Source organism: Mastomys coucha, unplaced genomic scaffold (assembly GCF_008632895.1).
Source record: "Mastomys coucha isolate ucsf_1 unplaced genomic scaffold, UCSF_Mcou_1 pScaffold20, whole genome shotgun sequence".
NCBI lineage: Eukaryota > Metazoa > Chordata > Mammalia > Rodentia > Muridae > Mastomys > Mastomys coucha.
The window spans coordinates 32,800,967-32,814,187 of NW_022196903.1; the positions used below are offsets into that span (position 1 = coordinate 32,800,967).

The window sequence follows — 13,221 nt, forward strand, 5'->3', positions numbered from 1 at the left end:
GAAGAGGGTGTCAGATCTCATTACGAGTGGTTGTGAGCCAACATGTGGTTGCTGGGATCCTAACTCAGGACCTTTGGAAGAGCAGTCAGTGTTCTTACCCACTGAGCCATCTCACCAGTCCCCCACAATAAAGGTTTTTAACATAATTTTTTAAACTTGTATTAATATGTTCACATAGTTTAAAAACCAAATATAAAATGAAAACTTTTTTAATGATAGGCAAAAAAAAAAAAAAAAAAAAAAAAAACAAAAAAAACAGAAAAATATGTTGAGTTTTAACTCTTAAATCTTCCTAAATAAGATGGCAAAGGCAGAACTGGGCAGTAGTGGCACATGCTTTAATCTCAGCTCTTGAAAGGCAGAGGCAGGCAGATTTCTGAGTTGGAGGCCAGCCTGGTCTACAGAGTGAGTTCCAGGACAGCCAGGGCTATACAGAGAAACTCTGTCTCAAAAAACAAAAACAAAAACAAACAAACAAAACAAACAAACAAAAAAGATGGCAAAGGTAAAAGATGGTTTATTGCTTAATGTTATTACACTAAAACTGTAGGGTTGCTGATATGGATGAGCTGAGTAAGAGGCTGGTTGCCAAAGCTGACAACCTGAATTTGATCCCCCAAACCTACAAAGTAAAAAGAGATAGTTGACTTCTGAATACTGTCCTTGGACTTCCTTGTGTGCATATGCAGTGACATGCATGTGCATGTACTCACATACTAGCATGAAAGTGTACATTCACAGACAGAATAAACACATAAAAATGCATTTGAAACATTTAAATTGCTGAGTCTTGGGGTGTGATTCAGTTGGTAGGGTGTTTGCTTAGCATGCATGAGTCCCTAGGTATGTCCCCTAGCCACCCAATACACTGGGAATGCTGACACACCTGAAATCTCAGCATTTAGGGGATTGTTCAAGTACAAATACCATGATCAAATGCAGCTTAAGGAAAGCAAGGTTTATTTTGGCTTATGGTTCTAATCTGTCATGGAGAGAAGTCAGGACAGGATCTCTCCCAAGGGCAACCCTGAGCTTGAAGAGGGGTCCATGAAGAAGGGGTGTTCAGGAGCAGAAAAAAAAAACAGCTCAAAGTCAGTGATGGGTGCAAGCTCTCTCTTCTGCTTGAGCTGGCTCTCTAGACAGCTATGTAAATAACTCAGCTCTAGCAGAGCAAAGCCCAGTCTTTTATCTGCATATCAATTCAGTTATATACCCCAGGTTCCCTTTTGATTATCCCATGAATCAGCATATTATGACCTTAGCCCCTTGATTCTTAGAAAAAGGCAGCAAGTACATTTTTAACGTAGCAAATGAACTCAGAGATCTGTCTGACTTTGTAACCACAAACACTAAGCTAGAATGATAGGATCCCACTGAGACCACCACTTCCATAACGCCTGGACCTAAACTTATTTATGCCAGGATGACCTAGAACTCAGAAATTTGCCTGCCTTTTAAGCAGGAACACTAAGTTTAGCTGAGTGGGATCCCTCATCCCAAGATCACCACTTACTTCTTACCTAGTGCTCCTTTTGAACCATGAGTCTTGTTTTTTAACTACTTCTTTCCCTTTCCTGACTCATTAGTGCAGCTGCCTCTGTCCTTTCAGATCCTTAAAGCCCCTCATACATTCACATTGTATCCTTATATTTTGCATAGTTGAGAGATTACATATATTTGAAAACTCATGTTTTCAGAGTTCTTTCCCACAGCCTTAAGGGCTGTCCTGAAGGAAGGTCCTAGCATTTACTATTTTGCTGAGGAATAGTTTTGCCTCCCAGACTCATGCTGTTTCTAAATATCATGGAGTCATTAACCTTGGCAGGGAAAACAGTCCTCAAAAACTTTGGCAGGAAGAACATTTCTTGATGAAGGAACATGAAGTAAGTTATTTATTACTCAAACAATCCTAATACCTATGGCAACCATCAATACTCATGGAGGCCCACACCCCATTGGCTCTGCTCCAGGGGCTAGACCATGTCACAGCTATGCCAGACCTGGCAGAACTCAAGCAGGAATATGACACAGAAAACAGAGTAGACCACTACTTGGTGAATTGGGTAAGTTCATGCTTAACTAGCATTTTTATATTACCAGGACCATCATCTGTTCCACATAAGGTGTCACTCATGAAAGTCTGGGTCATCCTACATCAATTAACATTCAATATAATCAGTCCTTCACAGAAATACCCATGGGTCAATCTGATTGGGGCTATAATGCAGTTAACACTCCCTTCTCAGGTGACTGTGAAAGACCCCCAAAACTGGAGAGATCCTTACTCAAGTCTCAGGATGACGCGACCACCAATGACTCACGAGAGACCGAACTTGCTGCAATCACATGAGGTTTATTGGGGATACCAGTACCGGGGTCGATCTTGTGACCTTGTCGGCCAGAAGAGTTCGACCCTGGGGTCGATCTCGTGACCATGCTGGCCAGAGTTTGACCCCGAACACAAGAAGTGAGGAGTATTTAAGGGAAAGACCCACAAGCTGGGGGTGGGAAGAGGTTTACCAAGGAAACATTCAGAGGGACCCAACCCAAGGTATTCAGTTAGGGAGGGAAACATATTCATTCTAGGAATGTAATCTTCATAGGGTGGAGAGTCTCATAAACAAGTAGACCTTCATTCTTAGTTCCACCCTCATTGTGGATCATTCAGGAGGGGCAAGTATCAGGAACCAGAGCCCTGAGGCTCTGAGTTAGCCAGGTTCCTGGAACTAGCCAGTCTACATTCCTGGCTGGCTACAGTGGCTCTCCATGTCCTTTTCAGTAAAGGTTATACACCATACATTTCTATTAAATGCCCTCATTTTAAATTCTAAGATTCTCCAGTCTTTCAACTGCAGGCAGTGTCAAGTTGACAATTAAAAGACACAGGTGGAGACAGGAGAATCAGAAGTTCAAAGTCGTTTTCAACTATATAAAATTTGAAGCTAGCCTAGAACTCTCTCTCTCTGTCTCTCTCTGTCTCTCTCTGTCTCTGTCTCTCTCTCTCTCTCTCTCTCTCTCTCTCTCTCTCTCTCTCTCTCTCTCTCTCACACACACACACACACACACACACACAGAGTTAAATTTCTGTATGATAAAAAATTGCAGATGGGGGGCAGTGATGGTGCCCTCCTTTAATCACAGCACTCAGAAGGCCATGGCAAGCAGATCTCTGAGTTCAAGGTCAGCCTGGTCTACAAAGTGTGTTCCAGAACAGCCAAGAATACATAGAGAAACCCTTTCTCAAAACAAAACTAATGAGCTGGAGAGATGGCTCAGTGGTTAAGAAAACTGACTGCTCTTCCAGAGGTCCTTAGTTCAATTCCCAGTGACCACATGGTGGCTCACAACCATCTGTAATGGGATTGGATGCCCTCTTCTAGTGTGTCTGAAGACAGCAACAGTGCACTCACATACATAAAATAAATAAATAATTTTAAAAAAACTAACCAAGCGAAAAAACAAACATTTCAGAAGCAAAATAAAATTAATATGGGCTGGGTGTGGTTCTGTAGGCCTATGATTCTGCACTCAGAAGCAGGCAGGAATATTAATGCAAGGTCAGTTTGGTCTACAAGAGAATTCCAGTCCAGCCAGGGCTTCATAACAGTACTCTATTTAGGGGAGTGGGGGGGATACAGAAAATACTTACAATGTAGAAAATATTAGCAATGTAGATAATAGGCAAAGGATTTATAAGGCAGAACATGGGTAATTGTGTTTATACATAACATGATAGTTTGAAGAAGAATGGCTCCCATAGCCTCATATGTTTGAATGCTTAGTCCCCAATTAGTGTGACTGACCAGTCCAAAATGATCAGTGTGGCAAAAGAGGAAACTTTATCCAGTCTTGTATTATAGGGAGCCTACCAGATGACTACTTAGACACAGTTTATAGCCAATTGAAAGTCTTTATTCCAGCTGGCTGGGACTACACTCAGGTTTTTGGGACCTACATACAGCCCTGAGTGTACAGAGCATGGGGTTTATGAAGTTAGAAACCACATCTTGGCAACTTACTCAGCAGCTACAGGGGGTACATCAAGTAAGCAAGCAATTTGACAAAAGCTACCATAAGCCTTTATCTGAGGAGGGAGGGAGGTTTGCACAAACAGGCAATTTAATAGAAGCTAACATAAATTAACTGGGGTATCTTTACCTTGGGTTCCTAGAATAGAGTTGGTAACTTTCCATAGGATTCTCCATCAAGGGATCAAATTCTAGTTAAGAATAAAAGGTGGAGGAAGCTCTGCACTGTCTGGCTGTGTCACAGTTGGTGCAAATGTAAACCAGGGCAGCCTGTAGAAAAATCACATGGAGACTTCTCAAAAACAAACAAACAAACAAACAAACAAACAAACAAACCCTAGTTAGAAGTAGCATATGCCCCAGCTAGACCACTGCTGGGTACACACACAGTGCCATATATCCTACCATAAAAATACATATACTTACAGGTGTAACCACTGCATCTTTTCAAAGCAACAAGGAATCAGCTCGGATGTCCATCAACTGATGGATGGATAATGAAGATGTGGTACATATGCACAGTGGAATTTTATTTAGTCATAAAGAAAACCAAAACTATAAGGGTTGCAGAACAATGGGTAGAACTGGACAATGTCAATGTTGGTAACTGGACTCAGAAAGACAGACACCATATGTTCTCTCTCATATGCAGGTCCTGGGCACTGTTAAATATGTGCATCCGGGTAAGAACAAATGTGGAAAAAGCCCAGGAAACTAAAGGGTACCCATAGACAGGGGGAAAAAGAGGTTCTAGGAGAGGTATGTATAAAGGGCGAATGAAGAAAGTAGAAGTATGGATACTGAGGAAAAGGATACAGTGAGGAAAGGGGTGTGAGGAGATGAGGAAGCAGGAAAGGATGGACCAAAATGAGATACATTTGAAAACACCAGATACCTACACACGGTGGCACACTCCTAGAGTTCCAGCACTTGGAGATCAAGACACGAAGGTTAGAAGATGAAGCCCAGCTTGGGGTATTGAAAGAAAGATTTTGAATGAAAAAAAAAAAAAAGAGGAAGCCTGTTCCTTTATGAACTGATTTTTAAAAATAAAAGCTTTTTAAAAATCCTTTTAAATGACATACCACTTCTCAACAAACATACTGATAAAATGAAAATGTTTTGTTGTATGCATACTAGTAGGGTTATAGCAAAATGAGTATTCTATGCTGATAGAGAGTGTATTTGTCAGGATTCTCTAGGGTCACAGAACTTATGCATAGTCTCTATATAGTAAAGGAATTGTTGATGACTTACAGTCTGTAGTCCAACTCCCAACAATGGTCAGCAGCAGCTGTGAATGGAAGTCCAAGGATCTAGCAGTTGCTCAGTCCCACAAGGCAAACAGGCAAAGCAGAGAGAGCCTTCGTTCTTCCAATGTCCTTATATAGGTCTCCAGCAAAAGGTGTGGCCCAGGTTAAAGGTGTGTGCCACCACATCTTTAATCCCAGATAACCTTGAACTCGTAGATCTTCCTGTCTTAATCTTCTGGGATTCATAGCCACTATGCCTCAAAATCTCCATGCCAAGATTCAGGTTGGAAACTTGTATCTCTCAGCCTCCAGATTAGGGCCACAGGTGAGCCTTCTAATTCTGGATTGTAGTTCATTCCAGATATAGTCAAGTTGACAACCAGGAATAGCCACTACAGAGAGTGTTAGCAAAACTGTTTTGAGTGGAATTTGACAGTATCTAAGAATTTTGGGAAATCACCTACTTTATGACCCAGTAGTGCTATTTGCATGTGTCTATGCTGGAGATACACCAATGCAAGTATTTAGGAAAACTCAGGCAGTGGTGTCCACAGCATCTTTTCATTACAAAACCTTAGGTGTGCCCTAAAAAGAAATGCCTGCACAAACTGTAGCCTATTCTGCTACAAATTGTAGCAATTCTTGCTACAAATTGTAGCAAGATTCTGTAGCCTTTGAAGCACAACTAGATGTGTATTATATGGGTAAGTTGAACATCCCTAAACTGGGATATAAACTATACAAAATATAATACTTTGAGGGGGGTTACCATGATGTCACAGCAGAAAATTTCACACCTGACTGCCTGTGACAGGCTTTAGTGAAAGAAAGTGTCTAAAAAGTACCCTCAAGCCAGCACACACTTTTCATCCCAGGACTCCGTAGTCAAAGGCAAGTGGATCTCTGTGAGTTTGAGACCAGCCTGCTCTACACAGTCAGTTTCAGGATTGCTACTTCTCCACGGTGAGACCTTGTCTCAAAAAACAAAACAAAAATTGTTAAGGTCTGTCCCCTTAGTACAACTGTAGCCATTTTGTTTCATACCTGCCAGCCATTTCATATTGTTATTGTAATATTGACACACAAAAATAACTTGACTCAGAGCAGGGTCAAGCTGACCACACATTCATTATAACCAGCATATCAGTTACATTCTGAGGTTTGTTAGTCTTAAGAAATTCCATAACCATAAGCTGCATTTAAGACCAATCAGAATAAAGGTAAGTTCTAACTGTTCTGCCTAGCTAACCAAAATGGTTTCAGTCAGAGTGGACCACCAGGCTGCACTTCCTGCACCTGTGCATGAGCTCATTGTGGTTTTTGACTTTATAAACTGGCCCTGGGAAACATTCGTGGACCAAGTCTTAGCTTCTGAGTCTAAGTTTTGGCCCTGACCAGTCAGTCTTAAGGTGTTACATTCAATAAATGATTCTTGCTTAACTGAGACCAGAATCTGAGTGATTTGTGTGGCAATTTCTGAACCCAGCAATAATGCCTTCAGAATATGTGTGTAAGGTATATAATATGAAACATAAATAAAATCTGTGCTTAGACGTGGGTCCTATCACTTATATATCTTCTTCTTTAAGTGCAAATATTTAAATCCTGAGACCTGAAGCATTTCTGGTTTTAAGAATTTTGGATATAGGGTAATCAATCTCCTCTGGATGGGCTGCTCTCCGTTTTACTCAGTGTAGCCCTAGTTTTTATCTGTTGTTCACACTCGAAGTGTATCAGAGAAAGAGGATGGCTAGTCAGTTAAGAGCACCAGTTGCTCTTTTAGAGCACGCACTGGTGGCTCACAACTGCCTGTAACTCCAATCCAGAGGACTGGATAACTTCTTTTAACCTCCAGGGGCACACATGGTGCACATATATACATTCAAGCAAGAACACTCGTACACATTAAAAATAATAATTTTTTTTAACTTAAAATTCTGTAGCTGAAGTGATGACTCAGCAGTTAAGAGCACTTGGCTGTAATTAGAAATCTTCCCAGTCTGATCCAATGCTTATAAATCATGCCATAAAGTGAATGTTCTACTGGTATGAAATTTTCATCATTAGATTAATGTGTCCATTACTTTGAAATTTAGTATCACTTAAAATCCCAGGGCACAGACAAAATATAGACAGACCCTTTGCTAGAGTGGACTATAAACATCCTGTCACCTACTTTCCAACAGAATGTCATTCCCATCTGAAACTTCACATGCCTATGAGCATCCTTGTCTGAGTTTCCACCAGAATCATCTAATCCAATGGTCCTCAAATAGTAGGCCCTATGGGTGTGAAATGACCCTTTCACAGGGGTTGCATATGAGATATCCTGCATATCAGGTATTTACATTACAATTCATAGCAGTAGCAAAATTGTAGTTATGAAGTAGCTTCGAATGAAATTTTATGTGTGGGGGTCACCACAATATATGAACTGTAGAAAAGGGTTGCACCCTCAGGAAGGTTGAGAATCACTGATGAGCCGGGCGGTGGTGGCACACACCTTTAATCCCAGCACTTGGGAGGCAGAGGCAGGAGGATTTCTGAGTTCAAGGCCAGCCTGGTCTACAGAGTGAGTCCCAGGACAGCCAGGGCTACACAGAGAAACCCTGTCTCAAAAAAAACAACAACAAGAATGAGAATCACTGATGAGATTCTAATCATCTTGCAACCTTCTTGAAATTTTCCAAACCTTCCTACTACAAGTGCCTAGCGGCCACACCTTCAATAGCAGGCAGAAGGGGCGGATCTCTCTATAAGTTAAAGGTTAGCCTGGTCTACACAGTGAGTTTCAGGCAACAGAGCTAATGAAAGACCGAATTTATAAATTTAGAAAAAGCATGTTAATGGAAATACATTAATGCATTAATGTATAACCTTTACTTAAAGAAGGCATAGGAAGTCTCTGTCACGAGCCAGGAAGATAGACTGGTCAGTTCCAGGAACAGGATAGCAGTCAGCTATTAAGAAGATAACATTGCCCAGAATAAGGAACAGGACTGTGGTCAATCATTAAGAAGATAGTGTTGACCAAACGACATTCCTCTAGACAATCAGTGTACAGGATGTCTTCTTTGTGACCTGACTCAGCTAGGTAGTGGGTTCCTTTAGAATTTTCCATTGTTCTCTTGTTATGTTTCCCTGGTAACCCTTTCATCCCCCTAGTTTGTGATTTTTCCCTTTAAATACCCCTTATCCTTGTGCTCGTGGTCGAACCCCTCTGGCCTGCCAGGCTATGAGTTCGACCCCAGATCTGGAATAAACCTCATGTGATTGCAGCAAGTTCGGTCTCTCGTGAGTCATTGGGTGGTCGCGTCATCCCGAGACTTAAGAAAGGATCTCCCCAGTTCTGGGGGGTCTTTCACTACATAGTCATACTCTATTTCAAAAACATGGTGAAATGGGCAATGCCATATTTTGGTTACACTGTGAACTGTTAATATTAAAACATTTAATTGGGCCCAGAGTAGGGTACTTCCTAAACATGCACAAAGTTTCTTTCCTTAAAATATAAAATATTGTGATTAAAATATATACAAGATTAGAGAAAATTGTATAATGACCTGTACTGATTGAAATAAGAAAGTGCCCTAATAGGTTCAGTTATAAGAATACTCGGTCCCAAGCTGGCTGTTTGAGGAGGAAGTATGCCCTTGCTGGAAGAAGCACTGGAGGAACAATGTGAAAATTCATAGCATCCTGGGCTTGGTGACATAGGCCTTTAATCCGAGCACTTGGGAGGCAGAGAGAGGTGGATCTTTGATTTTGAGGCCAGTCTGATCTCCAAAGGGAGTTCCAGGACAACCAAGGCTACACAGAAGAATTCTTTCTGCAAAAACAAAATGTGTGTGTGTGTGTGTGTGTGTGTGTGTGTGTGAGAGAGAGAGAGAGAGAGAGAGAGAGAGAGAGAGAAGAAAGAGAGGAGAGAATTCATATTTTCACCTACTCCCGTTTGCTCTTTCTACTTCCTGCTTGTGGTTGAAGATGGCTGCCATAGTGTCACTGACATTATGGACTCTAACCCGCTGAAAATGTAAGCCCACACCAACATTCTCATCTATAAGTTATCTTGGTCATAGTATTTTTATCACAGCCACAGAAGAATAGCTAATACATGACCCTATCTATATCTATTACTTTTTTCAGAGGATACCAACACATCATAAATCTTTGTTAAAAAATGTATGTGTGTGTGTGTGTGTGTGTGTGTGTGTGTGTGTGTGTATTTGAGACAGTGTTTCTCTATATAGTTGTGGCTGTTTTGGAACTCACTATGTATACCAGGCTGGCCTCAAATATTCACTTGCCTGTGCCTGCTGAGTGTTGAGATCAAAGGCATGTGACTCCACCACTAGGCTTTACATAGTGTCCTATTTACTCCCCAACTGAGCTATTTTAAAGCAGATTTCAATTTTACCTATAGATAAGTTGGAGGTCACAAAATGGTACCATAAAATGTGCCATACTAGAAAAAAGATTATTTTGAGCAGAAGGCAATTAAGGAAAAGCAGACCCAGAAGGAGTTTTGCCTTCAAATATGCCTGAAAACAGATCACAATCTCTTTGAGAATGACAGCCCTCTCACATACTTCCTACATAGGAACAAATAGCAACCTGACCACCCAAGACAAGATACAGCCGAGAAAGTAGTGTTGTAAGTAACCCTAACTGTCCTTATTTTTTATTAATTTTGTTTTGTTTTTGAAATAAGTTTTCACTGTGTAGCCATAGTTGAGCTGAAACTCACTAGTTGTAGACCAGGCTGAAAGTCATAGAGATCCTCCTGCCTCTGCCTCCCAAGTGTATATCTGCTACCCAAATATTTGCCTTGCTAAAATCCATCTCCCCTAGAAGCTCAACTCTCCTTTCCTTTATTCACTCTCTTCTCTTTAAACCGTTCTTCCTTTGCTTGGATGGAATGTAACCCACAAAGCCTGGTTATCTGCGGAGGGTTTTATCTTTTCCCTGTGAAGCATTCTTCACTTTCATCAAGTGAAACATTCAGCTTCAAACAGATTTGAGCCAAGTGCAATAGCTTGTGCCTCTGACCCCATTTCAAACAAAAACTCGAAACTCGTGTGCTTTTTTTTCTTATTAACCTGTTGCAAGTTTATTTTCCCCTCACCAGGGACACTAGGGCTTGGGAATCTGAGACAAGAGACTTGGAAGTTCACGGTTATCGTCAGCTGCACAGTGATTTCATTTTTCTTCCTTTCTCTCTTTTTTTTTTTTTTTTTTTTTTTTTTTTTTTTTGAGCCAGAATCTTTTGTGTATCTCAGGTTGTTCCAAAACTCAAGTGAACAAAAATTCCTAAAGCTGTGTTGCCGTGAACAAAAAACTCGTGCAAGGAGTGTCTGTGTCTACAGGAATGGAGGGACAAGCTGGACCATCAGTACTGTGAAGAGAGTGGGACTTTGTAGGTTCGGAAGCTAACTACTTTATCCTCAGCTTCTCTTAGCCTTCTTGAACAGCCTTGTACCACTCGGTAGCTGAACTAGCACTGTGTAATAATAAAAACCTCTTAGAAACTATTAATATAGCAGAACATTAACTTTTACCAGTCCAAGGGCTGAGAACGTCATCAGATAGCATCTTGGACCTCTAAAGAAGCTTCCCCCATCTAAATGCACCCATCTCTCCTGTACCCACCTGCGGCAAGTTAAATCCGCCAGAGAACACACAGAGATACTCTGAAAGCCAAAAAGACCGTCTTTTATAGCTGCCCAGGCAGCTCACGTGGAAACTTGCTCAAAACATGCAGCCCTGATTGTCACTTTTTTTTTCCTTTTATAGACAAAAACCACATCCTGGTTGACACACTTCAGTCAACAAGAAGAGTTAGCAAGAGTTAGGACTACAGAAGAAAAAAAAGGCAGGTTAGTCCTCATAGGGGCTTTTCATTTCGGGGGCTTTCCCAGCCACATCCTTTTTGTTGTTGCTGTTTTGGTTTGGTACGGTTTGGTTTTGGTTTTGGTTTTGACAGGGTTTCTCTGGTGAACCCTGGCACCGGAAGTCTACAAAGCCTGGCAGATCTCAGAAATTCCCATACTTGCCTCCAGGTTGACGGAACCTGGATGCTAAGGTTAATGGGATGCTAAAGACGATTTGCTTTAGGAGTATCACACAGCATGCATTGGCCCACACTCCCTGTACCCCAAATAGGTGACCTCAAGTGACAAAACTGGACCCTCTTAGCAGATATTTGGTAGCCAAGTTGACTCAGTTCTTGTAGCAGGTCTTGTGTGGCCTCCTGGAATGTCTCCAAGTCAGGGGCCCAAAATATATACTGGAGCAGAGTTATTTTCGGGGTGTGCCCGCTAGAACTCACCCAAGTCCTCATGTAGTGCTTCCTCAGAGGTAGTTAAGTGAGTTCTTGAATCCTTGACATAGGCCTGTCCAAGTCTCTTGAAGCCTTTCTCCAAGTCTTGTCAAAGGCAAATAGAGGCTGGCTTTTGGGTGCTAGAGGCAGGCCACAAAGTCATTCAGTGGCTGAGGCTTCCAAAGGATGTCAGGGGCAGTTTGGTTAGAAACAAGCCCAGCAGGGTGCTTTGTGCCTGTCCCATTCTAGGAATTAAAGAAATATTTGAAGGAGAGGACAAAAAAGTACAAACAGAATACACACACAGACAGACACTAAAGGACATTCCCCTGAAGACAAAAACAAAACCAGAAGGCTGTCTCACATAGTCTTCCTCCCTGCACATAGGAGGCCTATAGACTCCAGATCAGAATCCAAATGAGAACTATCAAGTTCTCCAGCTTCTGGTAGTGGGTTGAAAGTGCCCTCCATTGCCCTTGACAGGTTGACAAAACACAAGTCTACTTTTTCCTTCTCAGCTTCCAGATTAAACCCCAAACAGAAACACAGTTGGACAAGACAAAAGACAATTGGGCACCTGGACTTATTGATTGGGGGGGTGGAGGGTTTCACGGTGGGAACACTCCACTACTGGGGTCAGGGAGTCTCCAGCAAATCCCAAGACAAGCTCCCAGACGTATGGGGCCATGATTCACTGAAAAATGATACCCTAGACTCAAATAGGATGTAAACACAAAGAGTGTTTTATTCTGCAGCAGTCCAGCATACTGGGGTCTCCCATTACCAGAATAGAGAGACAACCAAGTGAGTTTGCAGGCATGATTTAAAGCAAATTAGGGAATTCTGGGGTAGGTGAGCTTTATCTTAATCTAGCTCTAGGCATTCAGAAACCATTACCAGGGCATGAAAGCTAGAGCCTGGGTTTTTTTTCTATTAGTAATTGACTTGACTGGGCTTGCCTGGACTTGCCCAGTTCTTAGGTCTAGTCTCCTTAACTGTCAATCTGAAGTCTGTCATAGAATCAGCCTAGCCTCCTCACTCAGAGTCTGGGAGCCTGTTACAATCAATGTATTTTAAAGTTGCCTTGATTAAAGTTGACTTTCTTTGTTCTAAAAAATATTATAAAAATTTAATGAAACTGCTTCCACATTGGAACATGGAATTTTGGGTAGCTCTAAAAGACCCCCAGAGCTGGGGAGATCCTTATTCATGTCTCGGGATGACGCGACCACCCAATGACTCACAAGAGACCAAACTTGCTGTAATCACATGAGGTTTGTTCCAGATCTGGGGTCGAACTCATAGCCTGGCAGGCCAGAGGGGGTTCGACCACGAGCACAAGGATAAGGGGTATTTAAAGGGAAAAACCACAAACTGGGGGGGGGGGGGGGTGTGTGTGTGAAACATAACAAGAAACATAACAAGAGAACAATGGAAAATTCTAAAGGAACCCACTACCTAGCTGAGTCGGGTCACAAGGAAGTCATCCTGCACACTCATTGTCTAGAGGAATGTGGTTTGGTCAATGCTATCTTCTCAATGGCTGACCGCTGTCCTGTTCCTTATTCTGGGCAATGTTATCTTCTTAATAGCTGACTGCTATCTTGTTCCTGGAACTGAC

The 13,221-nt window shown here is 41.8% G+C and overlaps 1 long non-coding RNA gene across 1 annotated transcript; it reads right to left on the minus strand.

Moving 5' to 3' along the window:
- Positions 1–499: 499 nt before the first annotated feature.
- Positions 500–4,507, minus strand: LOC116098057. Its single transcript, XR_004121688.1, has 3 exons — positions 4,455–4,507; positions 4,159–4,298; positions 500–622 (listed from the first exon to the last, which is right to left on the minus strand). It is a non-coding gene; the product is annotated as an uncharacterized LOC116098057 (long non-coding RNA).
- Between the last annotated feature and the right edge of the window lie 8,714 nt (positions 4,508–13,221).